This window comes from Passer domesticus, chromosome 2 (assembly GCF_036417665.1).
Source record: "Passer domesticus isolate bPasDom1 chromosome 2, bPasDom1.hap1, whole genome shotgun sequence".
Lineage (NCBI taxonomy): Eukaryota > Metazoa > Chordata > Aves > Passeriformes > Passeridae > Passer > Passer domesticus.
In genome coordinates, this window is record NC_087475.1 from 84,996,992 (window position 1) to 85,022,688 (window position 25,697).

Genomic DNA, 25,697 nt, shown 5'->3' on the forward strand with positions numbered 1-25,697 from the left:
TGCTGCCCTAGAGTATCTAGCACTGTGCGATAAGCATATGCCAGGGCCCAGCTCACTGCAATGATCCTTTTCTCCTTAGGGTCTTCATGATATTTCTCTTTCAGATATTTCCTCACCTCAGATGGGTTTTGAATTTGTTCATGGGGAAAGTCCCAGACTATAGGGTCAGAGAATTATTTCAGGATTTGGCTCATATTTTCCCATTCTCCACACCACTCAGCATTCTCCACACGTGGATCTACTTCTGGGTCAGGGGTCTCATCAGCTCTTCTAGACATCTCAGCCCTCATTCTAGAGAAGCTGCAGACCATATAGAGGAAGCTTACCAGATTAAATACCAGAAAGATGGTCTCTTTAACATTCAGGGGAAACTGAACATTCTCCAAAAGTGACATAACAGATTCAAAGGAGAAGAAGGAAAGGAAAGGCTGGAAAGCCTCATTCCCTGCTCCTCCTCTAACCAGCTGGGTGCAATTACTAATAAATTCCAAAAACATACTGCTAGAACTGGGATGCAGGGTAGGACGAAGAAACCATAAACCATACATATCGTAAACAGACGCCAGTGTCTTTGTAAACGCCCTATAAATCATTATCATCAAGGCCAGCACAATAGCTAATCTAATCCATGCCTCTTTACTGCAAAAACTACGTGATAGGGACAATAATCCTAGTGACCAGAAAGGTATTGAAACCTCAAAAAGGTCTAGAGACCAGAGCCACATAAAGGCCTCCCCAAGAGACATTACAAATTCAAACAACATGGCTACTGGGTACTTTAACCTACTACACAGCAAGCACAACCAACCTGCAAACAATAAAGGTTTTTTTCCCACTTTCTCAAGCTACGCGTTGGGCGCCACTAACTGTATTTGTTTTGGTTTAGGACAAGTTTGGGAGATAACCCCCAAAGGAGCTTTTCTATAAAAGCAGATTCAATTGCCCCTCCCCCCTCCAACTGGTTCGGGAGAAAATATCTCTTTGGAGAAAAAGTGGAAAGAAACCTGTTTATTAAACAATAGAACCCAAACAATATTAAACAATAAAACTTCTCACTGCTCCAAAAAAAGCAAACTCAGAACAGTCCCCTCCCGGGGTTGCAGCTCGGCTCACTCAGTCTCTGATCAGTCTCTCTGGTTCTGGAAACACCACAGCCCAGGCCCGGCCAGGGAGGCCACAAGTGGAGCTGCCGGTGCTCTTCTGAGTGTTCGGTCCAGAGCAGGCTTGAATAAGTCTAAGAAAAAAAGGAAAAAATTACAGTCCAAAGAACTTCTTTGCCTCAACTAGCTAAAACTAACTAAAAGTAAAAAAAAGAGAAAAAGGAGCTCTGTCTGGCTGTCTGTCCATCCGCAGACAACACAGTACAAGAGCAAGAATACAGAGGAGTGAGAGCAGTCTGAAAACAAACCGCGCGCTTCTTCCCTCCCCTCTTCACTGTCTGAAAAAGAGTCTTAAAAGTGTAAAACTTATTATTCAGTATAAACAGAACAAGAAGATTAGAGATAAAAGCATTATATAGTCAACCCAGGACAGACTCTGCTTTTGATTTCACAGCAAGGCTGGCTAAGAGATTGTTGTGCTTCACCTCAGCTTTTTTTATGAATTTCTGTAAAACAAACACTATCAAGCAAGCAAAATATAAATGCCTACATGACTGAAGACAGATTGATGCATCTGTACATGAAGCAAATTGAAGACACACATATGTGACTTTAGGTGTTATACAGACACTCATGGAGAGAAAGTTGCTAAAAAAGTCCCTAATGTATTTGGATCTTTGCAAAGGATAATGCTTCTATGAAGAGTAAAACCTCTTGATTAGGATGGTCAGCCACTATCTGGGTCATGATGAGAGGATTTCTTTCAGTGGTATCTCCAGCAGCATTGGACAGGACTTCCCAAAATATTGTTCTGCTGGGTTCCCACATCCAACTGGCCCAAAGTCCTGGGTGTTCATTTCACCACAAACTGCTTTCATTGCTTTTAATTATTTTAAACTATTTGCCATAGCTCCTAATGACCTTAACTATGTCTAAAACCCTATTCTGCATGATGATTTCTGCATGTTTAAAAGCTCCTATTGAATATTTACAAGAATATTTCATTGCTTTTAATTATTTTAAACTATTTGCCATAGCTCCTAATGACCTTAACTATGTCTAAAACCCTATTCTGCATGATGATTTCTGCATGTTTAAAAGCTCCTATTGAATATTTACATGTAAATGTATGTATGCCAATGTACAGGATGGTTAGCTCTGGAAAAGGAGCAGCCTCTAGGATGGCAGTCTCTTCACCTGGTATGAGTCAATGCAATGGAGGGAAACTGGTTGGCACACAGACATGAGCTGCCAAGGGGATTTGTTATGCCTGTAGTAACTGAGGGCTCCCATAACAGTTACTCAGTTCCTTAGTGAAAACAGTGGCTCAAGGTTCAGTCCACCACCCTGTCTCAAGCTGGTCCAGTTTTAAATTGCTTGCTGTGACATCAGTGAGATAATTAACTGTTTTTATGCACAGGCACAGCCCACATAGTTACTTAACAATCACAACTGTAGGACAAACTTATATCTTATTCTTATATCACATTTACAATTTAGGTTCTAGATCTCTTTTATCACCAAGAGAGATGGCCAGGAGTACTTTAAATGAAAAAGTTTCACTGAAAAATGACAACTTTCCCAAAGTGTTTGCAAACAGCTGAAATGTAAGAAATTTTATTTTCTGCTTTGTTCTTATTGTATTTGGCTTAAATGCTGGTCTAGGAATGGTGAAATTCTGTCAGAAAGAAGACAGCGGCTTCAGGAGAACCAAGAATGGATCCATAATGAATTATTGTAAGGCTTGTAGTCACACTTTATTTTGGCCACAATAATAAGATAAGCAAATTCTGGAACTGATCCAGGCTAAGTACACAGCCAGTAATAGGCCATTAATATTTGGTTTGTTTGTGCTTTAGATAAAGGGATGGGACCTTCAAACTAGATCAGAAGGCTTTATCTTCAGGGAAACTTCAGTTATGTGCACATAAGCAGATGCTTAAATATAGAGTCAATATTTAAGGAACTGGCATCTGTTCCTAACTCATCACACATTTTTTTTGTTCTACTCACAGGGATATTATCCAGAACACACTTTTGCACCTTTAAAGTAAAGCTGTTTAATTTCTTTGCTGTCTGGTACACTAGAGGTAAATGCACTGTAAGCTGGCAGGGCTTAGAACAAATGGACATGCTGAACCTTGTGCAGAACTTCAGCAGACTCCTGTGTGGTGGGACAATTTTCAGTAATGGAGCATTTTGCTGCCAGACTTTTCTGAACACCACAATTTACTAGGCACTTGGCAAAAGCCATGTCCATGGATTTTCTATGTAAATTAGAAATTTTAGTGAGAACATAAAAATTAGAGTTGCAAAATTATGCTATGACACAAACTGCAATGTAGAGCCTTCATTTTTTGGTGTCTTCACTGTTTTTGTTTTTATTGGGTTATCCACAGAGATTTCTAAAATAGTCGATGTTCTTCAGCTCTCTAGAAGTAGAAATAACACATGAAGATTTGAAAAGGCCATTCAAAAAAATGGATATTAACCTATGTTTGGGTAGGTTTTTTGTTTAATTTTATTCTGACATGCATGACCTGAAGACACTTTAGTATCAAAGTAAACTCTGCTACATTGAAAGAACTTATGTTCAGTATGAGGATTCACTGATTTTGTTTGAATCCTGGCTACAGATCATTTTTCTGTGCTTTTTCTTGGTACTCTAGGTCTCTGTTTTGAATATGGAGTTTGTGTCATTCACCTTTCAGAATTATTTTCTGCTACATTAAAAGCAACACTGGTTTTCATGCTTCATTTTTTCAAACAATTGCTCCCATGGGCATTAACTCTGGTAGAACAGTACTAAGGCAGAGAAAGTACTCTGGATAATTGAGACAGACCTAGCACATCATGCTGCATGCACAATACTCATATTATGGGTCAGAATAAAGGCCTGTGTGAGGCTACTAAACATAGGTTTCTTTTATGGAGTCTGATTGCATTATTCTTTGTGTTGCATGATTCAAGTATAATGAGAAAGGCAGGGTTTATGTTACCTGTTAGTCAATGCAAGTGACATAAGAAGCTTGGATGTGTGGTTTCTCTGGAACATTAAGGCTCTCTGCATGTGCATGGACAAATTGTCCCTCCTCTGAATCCAAGCAAGTCTCTGGCAGGCATCTTGGGGACATCGGAACATGGTACAGTAGTCATCCCTGGAGATCACACCACTCACTCTGACATCCATCTCTCCTGGTTCCATTCACAGAGAGGTTCATGCACTCTGAGGAGATCAAGAGTGACTGAATATGGCAGCTCTATCTATTCTTTCTACAGCGGTAGCTATAACCTCCTCCTTTAGTCAGCAAGGAGAGATTGGCATTTATAGTCTCCAATTCCTTCAACATATCTTGGAGGCCAAACACAGAAAACAGCCAGCTCTCTTGACCTAGATGACCAGCAGAGATGAGATAGCTTCATCTTAGAAGCCTTTAGGTGCTTAAATGGACCTCAAACAAAATGAATATTTCTTACTTGCAGTGGCTGAAGTCAATGTAAAACTATAACCTATCAAAATAAAAGACTGATGTTTACATTGTAAAACCACAGAATTCTGATTTCTACCTAACCATCTAAGCCAGACAGGTCTCTCAAAGTTTAAAAAACCCTTAAACTATATTTGCAAGCTTTCTTTCTTTCACTCTTTTGAAGCACCTCTGCACAAAGTACAAAATGACAACTCAAGCAGTGCACTATGTTATAAACAGTCCTGCCCTACATACAGCAACTCACTTCCATTTGGGAAGGAACAAAACTTTATATTCGCTGCATTAAAGCCAATGTTGATTTACAGCCCTCTTTGATGAGATGATCAAAACTCACTTTAACGCTTCTCACGGAGCAACCTCACTCCTCTCACATGTATCATTCATAGCTGGCACAGATACTCAGCATCCCAGTGCTTCCTAGACTCTGATGCAGCCTTTGGCATCAAGGATCATAGTTTGCTGTCTGAAGAAAGTAATAAAAATAATAATAATATTAAGGACAAACCAGGTTTTTTCAGGACTAATTGTGACAACTCAGCCTGAGCACAAAGATCATGGTTTTTCCTCATGGTGCCTGAATTCAGGCTAAAGTACAGATTTCAGGTGCTGGTGCCCAGGGTAGTATGGACTACTAACTATATAATTTCTTTATTATAATTCCATGGTACTGGAAGATAATAATACACATAATAGAGTAAAATTATAAAGAATAATTGTATGGAATTACAATGAGAAAATGAACAGGATTAAAAAGGTATTCAGTGAGCATAATAAAACAATAACAGATGTAGTACTTTTTGTAAAAGGATTACCAAACATACTTCAAAATTTTAGATGCCTATTTTAAGTTGTTGTCTTTTACCTCCTTGTTCCAGGGTGCTTTATTTAAATGCTAGGTTAAAATCACAAAACATGCTAAAAGGTAGGTATTATAAGCATGTAAACATTACCAGCAATGAAAATTAAAATACAAACCAAAACAACAACAAACCAAAACCAACAAACCTCCCATCCCCCAAAAACCCCCAAAGCAACTGAAAAAACAAACCCTTCCAAAGCCAAAACAAATATTTCCACTGAGACTTGATCTCACTGATGAATTGCAACAAATGTACAAAATTGTACAAAATACTCCGTGAGTGAATAAAAAAGTAAATAAATGGTTATGGGCTGAAGGTGTGACAAAGAAAGCCCGTGTCCATCTGGCCATGTTGGTTGTTTCATTGGAGTCACCAGCACAGGTGCAGAATGTCAGGGAATAGCTGTAAGGACCTATTTGTACATATTTTGTTTGCTTTGTCACAATCTCTGCTTTTGTGGTGTCACCATGGATGTCCTCTGTCACTGATCATATGTGCAGGGCATCCCTGTGGTCACGGCCAAGAGTTCTGTGGCCCTTGAGGTATTTTAGCTGACTTGTCACATAACTGGCCTGGAGGCACACAAATGGCTCCTCGCACCCAGAGTGATGATCTCCCCTGCTCCTAGCTGTGATTGCTCTTTGTGTGCCACATCTTGTTACTGAAAAAGTGGATCTTAATGGAAATGTCTAGATTGCAAACTTTCTGCTGGAATGCACACACACACAGAGCAGTTTGGGTAGAAATGGTTTACGAAGTACAGATGGAAAATAAGCATTTTAATTAATGCTAACTTTCGTGTACTTGGAGGACCCTCATGCTGTAGATGTGATTCTATCCCATTTGGTCATGTAGAAGCTAATTCTGATGAATTCAGTAATTTTGCCAAAGAGAATTCATAGCTGTCTCTTTTAACCCTGGTACTTTCATGTAATTACTGTTGTTTGACAGCTGCTGTTCTCATGCAAATTTGACAATGTGGTCCATGTATCTGTGAGACTGTAGCTGTGCAGATCATGCTTAAACAATACAAATAAGAGCAGACAACATCATCGTATATCTGAGCTGCAATGTGATTTGAAGTATTTGCCTACTGAATTTTGATTTCTGCATTGTAAACTACTTTCTTACTATAGTATATCATTACTTTTATACTACAGGTAGAACACAATAAAAGTTGTAGTTTTTCGATTCAACTTATTATTTCAAAAGATAATAGAATATTACCACTAGAAATAATTTGCAGTAAATAAGAGCATTAATTTTTCAACAGCTTAGTTCTGTGTTTCATAGAATCACCCTGTTTCAATACTTGAAAACTCTTTTCTAATGTCCAGTCTAAACCTCCCCTGGTACTGGGCCATTTCTCCTCATTCTCGTGCTTGTTACCTGAAAGAAGTGGCTGACCCCCACCTGGCTACAGACTCCTTTCACATAGCTTAGAGAGTGATAAGGCTTGAGCCTATTTTTTCTCCAGGCTAAACACCGCCAGCTCCCTCACTACTCCTCACATTACTCATGCTCCAGACCCTTCTCCAGCTGGAGCAGGTGTGTCCATGCTCAGACACACACACACAAAATTTGCTTTCTTTTGTGTAGCACTTCTCTAAAGTGCAGACTGAGAGACTGTCTTGGATCTGCATTTCATATGCAGCCAGGCACCCCTTCCCCAATCAGCTGCTGCATGACCTGTTCCTGCTAGCAAAGTCCTGGCTTCCCTTGTCACCCTGTGAGTCTTGCTTCTCTTGCTGAGATCAACTGGTATTTTCAGCTAGGCGAACCAGCATAGCTGGCACAGAATTAACAATTCTTGGTATTTCTGAGTGTTCAACTACAGTTTATGGGGTAATTACTTTTAGAAACACCAGTTCAGCACAGCCAGCAACAGGCAGGAAAAGAGATGCAGATTTTCCCAGCAGGGACAGCTGGGGCTGCTGATTAAGGATGGATGAATCTGTTTGGGAAAACAAATCTGCCTAAGCCACAATTCTGCAAAACTTCTGTATTAATTCCTGTGTTTATCAAAATGTTTGTCTCCCTTCCAGGCAGACACCTGGGATTTTTTTGCTTGTTTGTTTTGTATTGTTCCTTTGTTTTTGCCACCATACAGTTTTCTTCCAAGAACTATAGTCTGGTGACTGAAAAATGCTAAATTATTCGTCTGGTCACATTCATGCAGATTCTCTAATTGTGCTGTTCTCTGATAGCATCTTTGGCAACCCCATACAGCATCTCTCATGAGCAGCAGTAAATGTCATGGCACAAAATAATGATATGCAGTGAACCAGCAGGGAGATTTAGGAACTGCCAACAGCTTACATTGTTTTCTGTTGCATATCTTCATCAAGGATCCTATTAGTGTCTTTTATCTTAGAAAAAATACAGTTGGATATTGGATTCTGAAAACAGAAGACTGCCCAGACGACTGTGAGGGGAAAAAAAAAGAAAGCTACAACCAACTAGCTCCCCAAACACAGTAGGTGTTAGTGAAAACTATCTTGGTACAGCTCAAGGAGGTATTCTTGGGTCACACAAAAAGATCCAGTGTCTATTCCTGAAAATCTGGAGATGCCTTGCTCACCATCATGTTCAATATTTGGAAATTGATGTGCTGTCCATCATGCAGAATCCTCACTAGTGTGGGACAGATATACTAATGTATATATTTATTTCTGGTAATACTCCACTAGCCCCACAACTTATGAAGCACTTTTGTATCACAGCAGATCTAAAAGTTGATTACAGAACAGAATGAAAACAGTAAGTCCAAGTCAAGCAAGACTAAATACTATTTCATTACCTGAATGGGACAGTTTGGAAGAAATATCTCACATTGCTACATGTTTAGTGTTGACATTAAATAAAGACAGCAAAATGTTTTTAATAACATTGCCTCTGATTTAAGGTGCTTCATAACCAGTTATCATGATAAAATATTTTTAGGTAATGAGCTTCTCTGTCATCTGGGTTTTCCCATCAACTTTGGCAGATAAGGCTTGCTCAGAGCCCATACAACCTTTTTATTTTTTTTTTTTTTGGAGGGATAATGGGATAATGTAGTATAGATAAATTGCACACACTAATGAAAGGGATTCTAGAGGTCTCACTAGAAACTAGTGCCTTCAGAAATTGTATTCAGCAGATGCAAAGAGAAGGCACCTCCTTAATGTGCAGGAACATGCTGAGTCAGAACCCTGAGTGAAGGAAGCCCTTCAAATGCCCACATTAATGTAAACTCAGAATTCTTTGTGTGGGAAGAATGGTGACCAGCTCCTGACACAGCATTTCCCACAAACACAACAGATCTCTCTACTTGTTTTATAACCATCTGTTAAATGGAAGTTACAAGGAAAGGACCTGAATAAACTCAGTGAAAACCAGTCAGAGCCTAGCCCATCACACAAAGCTTTTCAGGATGTACAAGTGACACTCCCCTCTGTGCCTCCAGGTTATCAGTGACTCACATTAGCACTTTTCTTCCCAACACTTTTTATACCTCCCATTTCCCAATGAATTTTCTACATGGCAAGTATCATTCCCCATCTCTCTCTGTGCTGATAGAGGCAAAGCCACTTCTGATTTCTGTAATAACTAAACCCCATGGCTGAACTCCTGCCTGTATGAATTAATATATAAATAGTTATGGTTGACAGCAGCACAGAAACTTGGGCTCTTCTTGCAGACTGGAGCCAAAATGATCCTGACTCAACTAGATATCACAGAGACAGAATAAGTAAAAAAAAAAGGGTATGTTCTAAACCCAAAGCAAACTGAAATAAAACCCAAACAAATGACTGGAAATGCTGCAGAAAATGAATGAAGTCAGACCTGCAGGACCTAGATGGGGAGAAGAATGAGAATATGTCACCAGGGGGCAAGGTGATATCAGATAGGAGGATGGATGTTCCCTTGGCAGACGAAATATGAAGACAAGAACTTTCCACCACAGGAAGAGAGACTTAAAAATAAGGCAGCCTGGTGAAGCACAGCAGAATGACAAACTGAGTTTTACTGTCCTTAGTCATCAAATTGACCTTCTGGCTCATCCAGAAAAGGGAGTGGAGTTGAAGAGGAGCATGTAGCTGCTGTGACTTGATAAGCAATTCCAACTATAAAAGTCAGACAGACCCAAGCTTTTCCTGAATGAAAGAGATGTGATGGAACCATATCCATAATAAAGGTGCAGAAGGGGAGTGGGGATGGGAGGGAAATAAATATAATGTACTGGCTGTCTGGGTTGCAAACAAACCTCTGGAATTGCTGTATCTATAGCTTACGTCAGAAATGCTTTCAGTGTCTCACAAAACAACTCTGGAAGCTCTCAGTCCATAAATTTTTACTTGATTCAAAACTCTGTCTCTCAAATACGCACTGAAAATTACCCCTTAAATCGCTGTCTGTCTAAGAGTGACAGAAAGAAGGGGAGAAACTGCATTTCTGTAACTTCTAATATAAGTTTGTTTAATTGAAGCCAATATTAAGCTTCTGAATTGGTGAAATAACACTGTTTTAAAACATTTATAAATAAGCTTTTATTTTGGAATCCCATATTTAACCAGCTTTGATTAGGGGATAAAGGTAAGTAGAATAGATGAAAGATGAATCTGGGATAACAGACAGCTGAGGGTTAGGTTTTAAACAGCATTGAAAAGCTTCCATACAGGGACTGTTATTTTTAATCCATCCAGACTGTGAACACATTGGCCTAAGCTGCTTAGTACACACAGATGGATTCTTGGCCCTACAGCAAAATAACCAAAATGACCTGGTGTCTCCACACAGAGCAGATTGGCTGGATCTACAGCACAGAGTATCTGTCTTGTCTGGGGTCCAGGGGACCTTAAGACAAAATAGTTAATTGGTGCCTGAAGTTGTTTATGAAACACTATGAGAATTATGTTGCAGCCTGCCAGAAGTGTGCTGTTGCATATTTGCATGGTACAGTTGTGTCCATATGTGTGTCCATGTGCTGTGGATGTAAAGAGCAGCTCAGTTTTGCCCTCTCTTCTCCCAGACCCTGCTCCCAGCTGCACCACATAGGAGCTGCCTCTGGTGCTCATCTCAGTGTTTGCACTGAGCTGATTTAATTTGCTAGCTTTGCAGAATTCACATACTTTTTTCAGAGTGTAAATTTTCTGTCAGTTCAGTGAAAAAGTCCCCATGATGGGGGACTAGCTGAGCACTAGCTCTGGCATAAGCAAACCAGCATCATCTGATAGAAGCAGGATAAATCATTCTCTGCCATGGAGAGACATTGCACAGTCTCATATGTATCTGAGCACTGAATTGTGCTCTTACTCTATTTTTTTATTAATAAATTATTGATTGTAATCTATGTGCACTGAGACCATCTCAACAATCAGAGTTGTCCAGCCATGAAAGCTAATTACAGGTTTTGATATTACGAATTTGAAAAAATCTGTCAATATATTTGGGGTATTCAGACTTTTTTTCTAATCCCAAATAATAATAATTTTAAAGTTGAAATCTGGGAAAATAAAATCTGCAACAAAGATGCTGGAGAGTTTTTTAAGCTTTTTCTTTCCCAGTGAAAGTTGTGGATTTAGACAGATGTGCATAGTAGAACTAAATGCAAAATAGTTGAACACTCTTGGAAATAGCATCTAAAACAAGAATGAGGTGTTCTGTAATAAAAACAATAATTGGGTTTGAATTGAATAACTAATTGACATTTCTGAAATGAACTTTATTCTGTTGTTTACTACACTGTAAACGAAGAAGAATAATTCCACTGTATTTTACTGCACTGGTCATACAACTGAATCAGAATTTGAGCTTCTGTTTTATTGCTGGATATGAAGAGCAATGAGTTGAAACAGCAGTGTGAATCTTTCTGAATGAACAGATTTGTTTCATTTGGGAAGCCATTCTGAAGCCAATAAAATTGTAGTTGGGACTAATTTTGTCCGTATGCTACGTGGGATAAAATTGCTCTTACTGGTGTGCATGTATTTACAGCCCTTGGCACAATGGGATTAAACTGTTTTCTGGGATTCAGGTCATGTTCATTTCCTAATCTAAATAGAATCCATCAGAGAATCATAGAATGCCAGGTTGGAAGGGGACATGAAGGATTATCTGGTCCAACCTTCCTTGGCAAAAGTAAAACCACAAGTCTAGACAAGATGGACCAGCACTCCGTTCAATTAAAACTTCAAAGTGTCCAACATTTGGGAATACACCTGATACCATTATTCCAATGGTTGATTTTTCTTACTGTGGAAAATATTCCTGTACTGTAAACCAGAATCTCCCCAGGAGTAACTTGTACCTGTCATCTTTTTCATGGCATTCCTTTTAAAAGGAAATCTTCTTTATAGCCAATCTTTAAATACGGGATCATGGTGACAAGGTCTCCCCTAAGTCTTGTTTTCTCAAGACTGAACCAAGCAGTTCTCTCAGCCTTTCCTTACATGGTAGACTTTTCAGTCCTTGGATAATCATTTTGTCTCTTCTCTGGACCCTCTCCATCCTGTTAACTTTTTTTTTTATAGACGGGATAAAGATTAATTTCCAGGTGTGCTCTGGAAAACACTGAGCAGAGTGGTGCAATGGTTTCTTTATCTCTGCTGCTAAGGCACTCTTTGATGCAACCCAGGATCCTGTTGGCTTTCTTTGCTGTAGCAGTACCCTATTCACATATATTCCTCAGAAGCTCCTGGTCCCTTTCCACAGAGCTTCTCCCCAGCCAGGTATACATCCCAGCCTAGCTGCATTCCTGGATTATGTTTTGCCAGGTGCAGGAGCTTATACTTGTTGAACTTCATTAGCTTCTCATTAATCCACTCTTCCACCCTATCTTGCAGGGTAACTGTCCCTTCTCACAGAAGTTCTCCCTTCCTCACAGATAAATATATCTGTAATTATAGATGTGACACTGGGGCTATATTTTTTAGTTTGACATAACTGAAACCATGATTTATCATTATTTACTAAAAGATATCATGAGTCAGGATAAGTCAGTAGCATTATTTCAGTCACATTGTTTGGGACCAAAATTCTGCCTTTGCAATTACCTCTCCTTGATAACGAGCAGAGAGCTGAGGGAAGGTTGCAAAAACTGGGCAAATATAAATTCTCCTTGCTTCTATTACTCTCCCAGACATTAAACTTTTACAGGAATTATGTGAACCAGAAATGGTTTTTATGTGTTTAAGTAACACCCAATTGATTTCATTCTTATGTGCTTGTCTGTTCATCCTTTGAATCCATGCAGACTTTTCTTGCAGATATATCTTATGACAAGGAGTTCCACACCATCTCTCTGTGTTATGTGGAAAAACACTTTATTTTGTTTGCTTTTAACTCCTCTTTCATCTGATGTTACCTATTTTGTGTACTGGAAGAGACAATAAATTATCCACCCTATTGATTTTCATATGAGTTTTTTATGCACCCACAAATTACAGCCTCCACAGTTGTCTATTCCCCCTTGCTGAAGACTTTAGTTAGTACTTCGCTTTATGGAAGCATGACTACTACTGCCCCAGGAAAAGTCCATATGCAGAAATTAATTTCTGACTGGATAAATTGATCTTGTGGTTTTTGCATTTTAACATAAAACATAGGGAAAAAATGCACAAGATTTTTGTGATTTTGAATATATTCCAAGTCAGTCCTAGGAAGAGACCATCATTTGTCTCCATCTTTCTCACTTGAGAAGAATGTAACTTTTTGCTCTTTGGATAGAGTAAGCAGATGTGTCATTGTGTTGAGCACTTTCTCAAGGGTTTGTCAGCTTTCTGATTCATTCATCATTCACCCCTAGCTCTAGCAATCACACCAAGTAACATTTCATTATTGTGAAGTTAAAAAGCTGATAGAACACTGAGGCATAATATCTGGACACAGTTGTTTTGGGTTTCATTGTACTGTGCTACCCAAGCAAATCCTCCCAGCAATGTGGCATCTGCTGACTGCAAAATAAGTGACTGAACTGGAGTTTATTTTTTGTTTTCTTTATGTTTGGGAATCCAAACCAAAAACCTGAGTGAACCCAGCCTCAGCATTGTACAAAGACTGTAATTGAGCTGGTGTGTATAAAAAAAGAGATATTATCAGGATACACACTTTTGCTTTCTTCATGCTGCTTATGAAGAGGAGCTCCAATGTAAATTTTTCCAAACAGAAACATTCTCTCTCTGCTGGATTCAGTGTTAGTAAGCCACAAAAATCAGGATTAATTTAAATTTTCATCACAGGTGGTGCAGAGTATTGAAAAAGGGATTTGAATTGCAGCTGGCTGTCAAAATGGCACATTGACTATATAAACACAAGTGAACCCAGCATTAGTAAGTGAGGAGCTGTTTGCCAGTGGTGCTGAAGTGGTGATGGCCTTCAAAAAGTCTTATGCTCTTAGTACTTATACATACTAAAAGGCACATATACAATAAAGTTACAGCTTTGGCAAAAGTAATCACTTACTTTTTTAATGAAAAAAATATTTATTTGCTGTTGTCTATGCAGCATCCTGATGTTAAATTCTTTAATGATATCATCACATAACATTTTTCACTGAGTGCTTCTATGTGATAGATTCATTGCAACAGGAAACATAGATTTATATTTTCTCAATTTCAATTATAATTTACAAAGACTACAATAGCATTCCTAAAAGAATGTCAAAGACCATTTCTTTTAAATGTAAAATGATATATGAAGCAGTTTACATGAAACTAATACACCTGAACGTTAAAAAGTATTGTCATGAGGCAGGATTTATTTACATTTTAGAAAGAAATTTAATTCATCAATATGTCCCCTTTCTTCAGTCCACCACAGCACTGTAAGAAGATTAAAGTAATTTTTAGCACTTTATACTTAACTTATTTTAAATTTTGTAATTTTTATCACTTCCTAGTGCTTTTTTTCATTTTTCAAGAATAAATAGATAGTGAAGTGGTAGTGAAAATTAAAATATGGGTTCTGTTTCATGTGCTTTATCTACACAAACTGTGATTAAGTAAAGTAGCCTAACCCATAAGAAAAATCCACTATGAGGATTGTGCTTATCTTTAGGTGCTGGTAGTTTATAAGCAATCTTAAGACAAGGTGTATGCTTCAAAGACTGTAATAAATAGACATAGTTTTAAGAATGCTATTTCCAAACTGGGGTCATGAAATGGACAACTGCTGGTGATGGCAGGGTTTTTGAAATGTAACACAAGATAAAGGAACCTGGCTCAAAAATATGCTCCAATATACAAGTCTGTCACCTGTGTAAGAAATGTATATTTACTCTTTGGATGAAGCTAAGCGCAAATTGTAAGTGCTGAGTCTAGTGCAAGGATCACTGCGTGAAGTTTCACTATAGTCCCTGACAACTTTGTGACCAGGAAAATCCAGTGGTGTGGAAAGGCATGCACTGGCCATAAAATGTAATGGATATGGAAAATAAGAGACCTTTACTTGCATCTATAGTTTGGTAAAAGAGAAACCAGGAGTGCCTGTCTAACCTTTTGGTCTAGTTAAGGACATATGAAAAACAATTCCTATTGCAACAACAAGAGTTGTTTAAGCCAAAGAAATAAAGCATCCCTTGAGGAGAGAAGAAAAGAAAATTTCCTGAATCCGTAGAGAAGCTGGATCAGTTGAGAATACTGTCAAACAGAAACTTGCTACTTCTATAATTTTTCAGTGTGCAATTTTAACTGTAAACCAAATTCACAGTCTTTCTTTAATCTTGTTTGATTTGTAGAGAAATCCAGCTCAGTAAAGCACATCATGCCTTTGGACGTATTGATTCCCTTAATAGCAAGAAACATGATCAGAGGAGGTCTACAAACATTTCACACTTTGTGTGGCCTAAACCATAAACTAATATTTACAAATACTGTCTTGAATTAATGAACATTTATATTAATCTCCTTTTGACCATGGCAAGGAGCAACTGATAATCTGCACTTGCCTGCTCCTTGCTTTTGGGTTGTGTGTGTATTCTTACCTCATTAAAGTTGCATCTTCCATTTCATGTGTTTTACATGATTTGATCTTCTTGACCCCTTGCATGAATTTCAGAGGACTTTTTCCATTACTTGAGTCTGTTGGGTTTTCCATTTTGACAGTCATTCTAAAAAGAAACAATAAATAATTTTGTGGTACTGAAATTAAGAGTACATTATCTCCAGTACAATAACAACAGCAGCATGACAACTTGCAAATTAATGGTAAAATAGATTATCACTCTTTCACACTTATTTTTGAGATATTTTGCAACATTACTTCTTTGTACAATATAAAGTCTGGAATGTGTTAAACAGCAGCATAACTTATTGCTGTTTTTCACAGACAGGATATTTTATTGAGGTTCACAAGTCTTCTATACCTTGTCAAACCTGTGAGGAACACTTGACAAACCATTTTAAAAAGTGTTGAAGATGCAATCAGCCCTTAGTAGAACCAAAAATGCTGATTCTGGCCATGTTTGTTAAACACAGATGTTAATGGCTCTCCTATACAATTTTTGCAAGTTTTCTTTTGTAGGTTGGTTGTGCATCTTTTACAAGATGTATTCTCCCATGTTTTGTTTTACTCAATTATTTCAGTGTAAGGATCTTAATACCTTAATAGTAGTTGTACTTCATTGTCTTATGCTGGTGCTCAGAGGTTTCCATCAGAGATGGACTTTACGATACAATAAATGCTGTGTGCAATTTACTACAGGTTGTAAAAAGCTTATTTGCTAAGGAGCTCATGATATAGAGGTGAACAAATGTCATGAGGCTCTTGTAGCCTCTCACACCACCAGAATTTAATTAACTGTGATTGTCTGGAAAGCAGTGTCCTTCCTCCAACACAAAATAAAACATTTTTCTTTTTTTTCTATCACACGGGATGAGCAAACAATAACAAATTATTCTCATGCCCTTGTCTCTTTTCACCAGGAAATGGAATCTTCGTGATCAAGGTAATGTTCCTTCTTGGTTTCTTTTGTGAATCTGGTAGATTCAGTTTTTGTAGAATTACACACTAGTCATCAGCAAATGGTCAACACATGCTGAACGAAATCATAGTATCATTAGGATCTAAGTAAAAAGTTGAAATTCTTGTATGATTTTTTCTCTCTTGATGTAATCTCAAAATTAAATTCCAGGATTACATCTAGGTATTCTTTTGCTTTTAGATAGGAGACGGGAGGAAGACTATAGGATCCCATCACTGAGTTATCACGGAATTATAGAATTATTTGAGTTGAGAGAGACTTTAAAGACCACCTAGTTCTAACCCCCACTTCCATGGGCATGGACACCTTCCAGTAGATCAGGTTGCTCAAAGCTCTATCTAGCCTGACCCTGAGCACATGCAGGGATGGGGACATCCCAGTTTCTCTGGACTTGTTCCAGTGCCTCATCACCATCACAGGAAAGAATTTCTTCCTAATATCTAAACTCTATCGACCCTATTTTTATTAAAAGCCATTACCCCTTTTCCTATCACTCCACATCCTCGTCAAAAGTCTCTGTTCAGCTTTCTTTAGTGACTTTAGACACTGAAAGGTGCTATATGGTCCCTCTGAAACCTGCGCATCTCTAACATGCTGAGTTTTGGTTCTTTCTTTTCTGAATGTGCTGAAGCTATCACATTATAAAGCCTTAAATTTTTAAATTTTATCTGCATTTTGATTGGTGTTGATGATAGCCCCAAATGATGCACTGTAGCATGAAAGCTGAATGAGGATACCGAAGGGCAGTGTCAGTCTGAGTATCTGTCACATCACACCAAAATTAAAGCTCTTCAAAAAATAGTGGCAACAAATTTAAGAGAAGAAAAAGCCAGTCATATTGGACATGTTGCAATTTCTTCTATCGTCAATGAAGCCATAGACAATTACTTTTCACTAAAAATTGTGAAACTGTGACCATAGTTGGATGATTCATTAGCAACATTTCCAAAGCATGCATTTTTCTGAACAATATAGAAATAAATCTGTCAATACTGTATTCATGCACTTCTTGCTCACAGTAAAATACCAACATATTAACCAGATACCACTAACTGGTGAATTGTGGATCTCATATGAGCTGAACAGGCTCACAAGATATGAGCTTCACAAGACTTGGAAACTGCTTGGTCTGCTGCAAAAAATTCTCTACTACTTCAACAATTAAAACCCTTATATGGATTGTGTGAAGCATATTTATTACTGTTGTTAATTGCAATGCATGAATCAAAGGAGGAAAGGTGCTATCTGTGAGCTGAACCTGTCTTCTCTGGGTCTTCTCTGTTCTCATTAAGTGAGATTTATGTTTCAAGGGGAATTGTTGTATAAATTCAGACAATTTTCTCTAGTATTTATAATTTGCTCATGTTAACATCGTACTGTGATTATTTTAAAGAAATTATGGTCTGCTTTACTTTGTGACTCAATTGCTTTAATTAATTCACTCAAGTGCTCTCTCAGAGGGTAAGTTCAAGGAAGTCTGATATATTTTAGGGTCCCTTGTGTCTCCTCTGCCAGATAAATCTGGCCTGACGATGATGATTAACTCTGTAGCCCTAAAGGAGGTCTGCTAATGAGCATAAATGTGGCAACCCTATCTGTGAGGTCAGGAAAGAGCAGTAAGGGGAATGAGCACTTTCAAGGATCTGCCTACCAGGGGATGAGAAGATGATAATTTCCAGGCTGGACCAACATCGGGTGTGCTCAAGTTGCAGAGACACACAACCCAGCCTTTTGTATCTCAGTGCCTGCCTGTGTGTGTCACCAGCATCCACGAGTGAACTCATCCTCTGGAGAACCCCTGGAGATCATAGCAGTTTATTGTGGAGCTCCTGAGTTACTGAGGCACAAAGCAAGACAAAATTTAGTAGCCTTTCCTGAGAGCAGAGCACATTAGACTGAGGATCCTGACAGAGCACTGAGGAACAGGCTTTTTCCTTCACCTGAGATGAGGGTTAAATACCACCGGGGTGCATAGCTTGAGTGGCAGCTACTTTCTGAAGGAGCTGGTGGGAGTTCACCATGGTGGAATGTTCTTTTGTAGGAATGTTACTTCGTTCTCAGTAAATTGTTCCCACTTTGGGTCTCACATACAGGAAAATCAAATCAGCAGGTAAAGCTCAGATATGGTTGTCTTTCAAATTTTAGTTTTTGATACAAAGATAGAACAGTATTTTGTAACTGTTGAACCTCTGAGAATTTGCTTCAGTCATGCACTTTTCTAGAATGTATTTCTGGCTTAGATTCTCCCACTTCATAATTGCAGTGCTGTTTTCACATTACGTAAAAATAAAGTGTTACTTTCATGTTCCCTTGAGTAACTTAAAAACTACATTTTTGAACTAACTGACTAATATAGTAATATGTAATGCATATTCTGTATCCAGGAAGCCATAGGCATAAAGTATTAAAATAAACAGCAGTCATTGAGCTAGACTTTGTTATTTTTTTTCCTCAGTAGGATGTGTCTTTTCCATTCTTCAATACTTCTGGTAAAGAATGTTTAAAAAAGTAAACATATCAGTGTTTTCTTAGTTGAAATGTGTTTGTTTTATTCTTTTAGGCTTTTTAAATCTGAAACTTATATACAATATTTTGTAAATATATCTCAAGTATTTTTTTACAATTTGCAATGTTGTGATGACAAAAGTATGTTCCTTTTTTTGAGAAAAAAAACTCTTAGTTTTTGACATTAAAAGGACTTAAAGTGAAATCTAAGTTTAATGAAACTTTGATTGACAGAGACAAAAACTACGAAGATTTTAAATCTAGCTTTTAATTTTAACAGGTTAATGAATAACTACTAACTTATTGTCTTAGAAATTCAATAAAAAGTTGAAGCATGAAAGTATTGATAGGAAGTAAATCCAGTTGACAATTTTTACCATGTACAGATTAGAAACTCAGTCTATCATTACTGTGAAAGATTTTACTCTGTTGAGAAATGGACTCCAGAAATATATATCAACTTTCCCAAAAAATGAGTAAATATTTTACTGCCAAATGAACTTTCAGATTTTTCCAGTGGCCTAATGATGTCAGCTTCTTCTCACCCTGTTGTCACACTCATCATTGTATTTAGTATTTCTCTATTTCAAGAAATAATATATCAACAATATAAATTTTCCAATATTGTATTCATGATTTGGATTCATGAGTCTGGGATTGAGAAGGTGAGGACACACTGTTCTCTAAACCAGACATATTTGTTTATAAATAAGGACCAATGCAGGATGCAGATCAGTGAGGCCCACCACTGTTCTGGACTGTGCTCATGACAGCATCAGACAAAGAGATGGATGAAGATGGAGGACAATTTTCAGTCTATAAAGTAGAACAGGTCTAAAATCAGTATCAAACTGTGTGGCATGCTGGTGAGATAGAAGCTGAGAAAGTGAACCAGCTGCAGAGGGTGGGGTTTTTAACAGAGTTCTGTTAGGTGGACTGCTCTAATTGACTAGCCTGTCCTCTGCACATCAGCTACTGTCATCTTTTGATCCCATATATGTGACTACATATAAGAAAGAAGTGGTCAGCTAAATGCAGCAATACTCCTTGGATAAACACAGCTTTGCTATCTGAAGTGCTCCTCTAGAATAGGGCTGGAGGGTGTATAATTTTCTCCTTGTTAAAGTGGTTGCAACTAATTGGTATAGTTATAATTCATAAACCTTCAATGCAGCCTGAAAGATACTAGTTACAATATAAGATGCCTTTGCTGAGATTACTGGTGCCTCTGTTGGGTTTCATGTTGCATGTCCCTCACAGTCAGGTATTGCTGTAACCAGAGAGCCACTGAGCTTTCTGTCACACTAGACAAGAGTATAAACAATTGACACTAGATGGGTAGGTTAATGCAGCTGGCTATCCCACATCTCTAAGGAAAAGCATAGGCAAATATTATGCATCTAAAAGGTTAGATGCATAAAATAGATTAGATTAATTATTAAGTCTTTCTTGGATTTGCACATTCAGGAAGAACATCAATAATTTCTCATGATCATTTCCAGATCCGCTACCATTTCCAGATGTCGTTTTGTTCCTAGATATAAGGTGAGCAGGCAGGAGCTGGGACTAGTCAGATACTGTCAGAACTGCTCAACTTCCTGCACAGCTACACAGGCTAATCAGGCAGAAATGACCAAAGCAACAAGATGTTGCCACCACTTCTTATTGTTGCCATAAGCATTGTAGCTATTGAAGATGCTGTTGGATTTATTGGAAATGGATTTATTACAATTGTTAATCTAATTAATTGCATCAAAAGCAAAAAATATCTTCTGCTGATATGATCCTGATTTTTTTTCTGAGCACATCAAAATTTGTCTAGTGGGTGATGGTCCTGATGCACATCCATAGTCTCTGCTGACATTTTTAAGTTGACTTCAGTGTACAAGGACTTTGGTGCTTTATAAACCATAGCAGCTTGTGGTTCTGTACTTGGTTCTATGTACTGTACTGTGTAAAAATAATCAATATCACCCACTGGCTGCTGCTGCAAATCAAGTGCAGAATAGCTGGGATGGTCCCATGGCTTCTTCTTGGATTGCTGGTGATCTCTTCTATGACTTCTCTTCCTTTACTATGGATTACACCCAAAATTTACCTATGCAGCTCAACAGGGAACTGCAGAGAAAATAGCACAGCTCACATCATGGACTGGGATAGTTAATCTCTCTACTTGCTGCTTCTGTACTTTGTAGGTTGCTTTTTCCCTCTAGTACTCTCCGTGGTGATCTCAGCTCTGTTAATTACTTCTCTGTGGAAACACAGAAAGACAAAGCAATGTTATGCAGACACTTTCAGGGATGTTCATCTAAATACAATAGATGTCACCCAAATGCTATTAAATCCATTATTTCTTTCTTAATCTTGTATCTTTCCAGTTTTGTAGCTCAAATTCTGTTGATACTCTCTACATCTCAAAGTAAAGATGTCGTGAAAGTTGCAGTATCGTTAGTTGTAGCTGGGGCATATCCTTCCATGCACTCAATTATCCTGATCATAGTCAATTCAAAACTGAAATTGGCATTTAGAAACCTTTGCCTGCATGGTGCCATTTGGAAGATAAGCAAGATAAGCCTCCAAGCTCTAGGCTTCTGAGAAAGAGTCTCCAGTAAGAGATATGAAATCAAGATTCATATGTATGTTTCACTGTCTTTTTTGTAAATGATAATTTTCATCATCCAGAGATTTTTGACTAGTCCTCCTTAACATTTCAGTGCATCTGAAATAATGTGCATTTTTGCCTTACTTGTGCACCACTCCAGCACCTTCCTTCCTGCTTAATACAGAGTGAGAATAAAAATGTACTGAATGTAAATAATGTACTTAAATAAGAAATCAGTTTTAGATTTCTTTGTGATTTCTGACTATCAATTTAAGATTGAGAGTTTTATGACCTGTTTGAATTGAAGAAAATGGGGACTAATACAAGATCTCAATAGTATCATCTCTCAGGTAAAGGATTTTTTTTACCTGAGAAAGTTGAAATTTGACTAAAAACATGTTATGCAAGTCATAGCTGGTGTTACATGGAAAAAGATTGTGCTTTTAAACTGGAAAAGCGAACTGGATTATAACCTGAGGGAAAATTAAGATTTGGAAGGACACAGTCATTTAATATAATCAAATTGCATTCTGAATGAGGTTTATTTGTGTTAGGATTCCAGTATGTCTGTAATAATGTTAAATACTTATTTATAAATTGATACTTTTGTTTGAAATATATGGTATGCTTATTTGTTTGGTTTTCTTGAAAATGGATCTCCAAGAAGGTGATTACAATGTAAGGTGATGTAGGTACATAGAACTACCTGTAGAAAATCTCATTCTTGTTGAGTTGACCATTCTGATCATAGAATTGCCTTTATTGTCATGATTTTCTATTGTTTCGAGCAATACTGCTATGAGTGATATTGCTATGAGTTGCTTCTAAGTTTGTTTTCTTTTAAAATTTTATGTTACTATAAAGTTTCACATGAGGCTGGTGAAATATGTTTAACAAGTCCGATCATGTTTTATCAAATAATGTGTTTGATAAATTTGTTCTAAAGTTCTCAGCTTATAAATTACTGGGGTGAGAGTTTCAGTCCCACCTATAAAATTAACAAGCAGAGTGATTCACTTATTCTTCAAGTGTAGTTGTTTCAGTTTTTGGAACATCAGAGTAATCAGTTCATAAAATGCTTTAAAAAAATCACTGTTTAATATTATTAGATAAAGAGTGAACATAATGGTTTTAATTGATACCTTAATATATTTTAGAGAATGAACTATGTGTTAATAGGAGACATAAGAGGATGTCTGTGTGACATGAAATGATATGATTATTAGCACTTGTAAACTATGGGTTCAGACTGCAGAGCATAAGGGAGAGTCATTAATCCCATAACCACAGCATTTGGAGGCACAGTACGTTGTACTGTAAAACTAAAGCTCCTGTAATGTCCACTGTGGTGCTGAACCAAGAGAGATGCAGAAGTCCCTCGAGGGAAGCAGGTGGGAACCATAATGCTCGTGTCACAGCAGCACACTGCTCTGCTCTGCTGCAAGCCCTGCCAGCATGGCCCAAGGTTAGAACAGTCACACAGCGATAGTTCTTCCAGCTGGCAACATCCTGGAAAGAAAGTGTCCTGTAAGAAATGAGTTTGTCTGAACTGTTTTACTGAGGGGTGATTGGTAGGGGTGTTTGGTTTTTTGAAGCTGATAATTTCCCTAGTGAGCTCATTTCTCTTCAGGTATTTCCAAACCCGTGTCTAAAGACAGTCTGAAGTAAAGGGATCAGAGCCAAAGATGATAATAACGGCCCTTGCTCAGCTTCCTCACCTTCAAGAGAGGGAGATCTGAGGCAGGCACAATCATTAATAATATCCTCCAGTGCTTCCAGGGGAAGAGGAGGACAAAGCTCAAGGACTTGACGTCTTTATGTTGTATTGATGAAAGTTTTGTTACACACAGCATAGAGTGAGATAGATGGGTACATAAATTAGAATTTTAAATGACTGGATTGGTAAATAAATTATTAGTTTTGTCCTTTTCCATTCCATCCTTCCCTCAAGCTTCAATTTATTTTCATGACTTCTTCCACAGTATATACAGATTTCTATTTGTTTTTTGATCTTACCCCGCTCTTTGGATTTCATCCTATCCCACCCTAAAATAATCTTCTGTATTCTCTTTGGATCTAGCCTCCTCTTTCAGGTACATTTTAAAAATACTTTCTCATTATTATTTTACAAAAAACATCACTCACCAAATTACAGTAGACTTGTTTCTCTATCTAGTTTATTCCAGAAAGCAGATCAATAAACCCAATGAATATTTTGGCAATTGTTATTTGTGCCCCAAAAAATCATAAGAATAATGTAATTGAGATTTCATTGTTGAAGAAGTGTTTTTATATGATGATTGAAAATACTGAGTTCACCAGTACATTTCTCCTGGAACTTTTCAAGTTGCATGAAATGGAGACAACATGAATGGGAGAATACGGTCTACAGTTTGTATAAGGCCAGAAATTGTGACAGCAGCAGAATCATTGTGAGTATGAAGAAAAATAGTGATTAGTGCAGTTGTTCATACCAAGTGCATGGAAAATCAAACCATGTCTTCATTGTCTTCTCCAATTTCTATTTTTTTTACTGCCATCGTGCTTGCTTTTTCTGGGTCAGAATTCATCAGAATTCTGTGTCCAGGAAAACCAGTATTTTGCTGGGCAAAAATTAAGAGACTTTTGATTACAATCTCATTAGCGTGTTCTTGAAGCTGGCAAGTTTCTCACTATCAATCTCAGCATGCAAATCAGAAAGAACCACCACAGACATTCTGAGTTTTAATTGATGAAACTTGCTTTGTCATGTCTTTCCTTTTGCCTGCATTATTCAGAGGCTCTACCTGACCAAATCAGTAGCAGGGTGCTGGATATGAACTCTGCTGTCCCTACCACACTGCCTCTCCTCTGTGTGCCATGCAGTCGTCCTTTCCTCTCTCTAGGTACACAGTCAGCACTGCCAGCTTCATAGATCCCAGAACAGATGTTCTTATAAATGCCACTAAAATTCCAATCTTCACTTTTCCTGGTTTTCTAGCAGTAATCAGGAAGCTTTTCACCTTTGCATCTGACAGCACAATGGTGCTCATTTATTCTCAATAATTTTGGGTAATTTGAAAAGTAAAATAAGTGTCAATGGAAATGCCACACTATACCTATCTTTTCTTGAAATACAACTTCCCACTTTTGTGTAAGGTCTGGAGAAAAGTTTTTCCTCCTGTAAGAGTTTATAATAGGATTATAACCTGGGATTACTTTATCCATATTTATTTGTCTTCTCTATCATAATACTCAGCCTTTGTTTCATTAATATCACAAGGACAGTTTCTTCAATGTTACAAAATACTTCTGAAGGCTAATCCCCCTTCCCCTCAATATTTCTTATCCTGTTTGTTCCTCATTTGAGGACATCTGAGTGGTAGGTCATTGGAGCTTAGTTAGGTGTATAGGTAATGTTCTATATAAATCTTCATAGAGACATGAGTTTTAAGGTTTATTTTAAAAAATCTTTATAAATTAATGTGAAAATGTGTTTGAATAGTTGTAAATGTTAAAAATATAAATTAGGCTCATGTTAATATAACTTCTAAGATTTCTTATTTTCAAATAGCCATTTCTCCCTCCCAATACCTATGATTCTGCAATGAACCAAATTTTACATTGGCCAAAGTAGTCATAATGGATATCAATTACATCAGAGAAGAGCATAGGCCCTCTTGAAACCAGAGTTCCTGACACTCAATGATCAGAGGGTTTTCATTCCTAAAACTTTTCTTGTCTCCACATTGAAAGGAGATATATCCTTCTCAAGTATTCAGCCTATCTGTGTGTGAAAGGACAGGGGTATTTTATCACCAGAAATCAGAGTAGTAGTATGGGTGATGGCTACAGTGGGATTTAATTGGGCTTTTGAGAGGAGAGGAAAGCGAGGAGAAGTCTCACAGATCCATGAGATTTACTTTGGCTGGTCTCTTTCCCCAGTACAGGTAGACAAACTGGTAAACAAACTGGGGCAGCAATGCAGCCTTCTGAAGCTGCTATTGCTGAACTGGGATCCATGCACTGAATGCTCCACGGCAAAACAGTTCTTTTGCTGCCACAGGAAAAGCACAGCCAAAGTGCTAAACAGGAATAATGACTTGATGTCATCATCTCTTAATTGCCTCTTAGGGGAAAGGGGTGAATTAAATCTTCTCTGGCCTTTAGGCACTCAGACGTGATATTGTGATGAGA

General features: G+C 37.8%; 1 protein-coding gene and 1 pseudogene across 3 annotated transcripts in view; both read left to right on the forward strand.

Annotated features, from left to right (window-relative positions):
- The window catches only part of TENM4 (teneurin transmembrane protein 4), a 1,559,611-nt gene that overhangs the window by 132,304 nt on the left and 1,401,610 nt on the right, over positions 1–25,697 (forward strand). The window lies entirely within an intron of this gene.
- LOC135295548 (taste receptor type 2 member 40-like) lies at positions 20,566–21,531 on the forward strand (annotated as a pseudogene).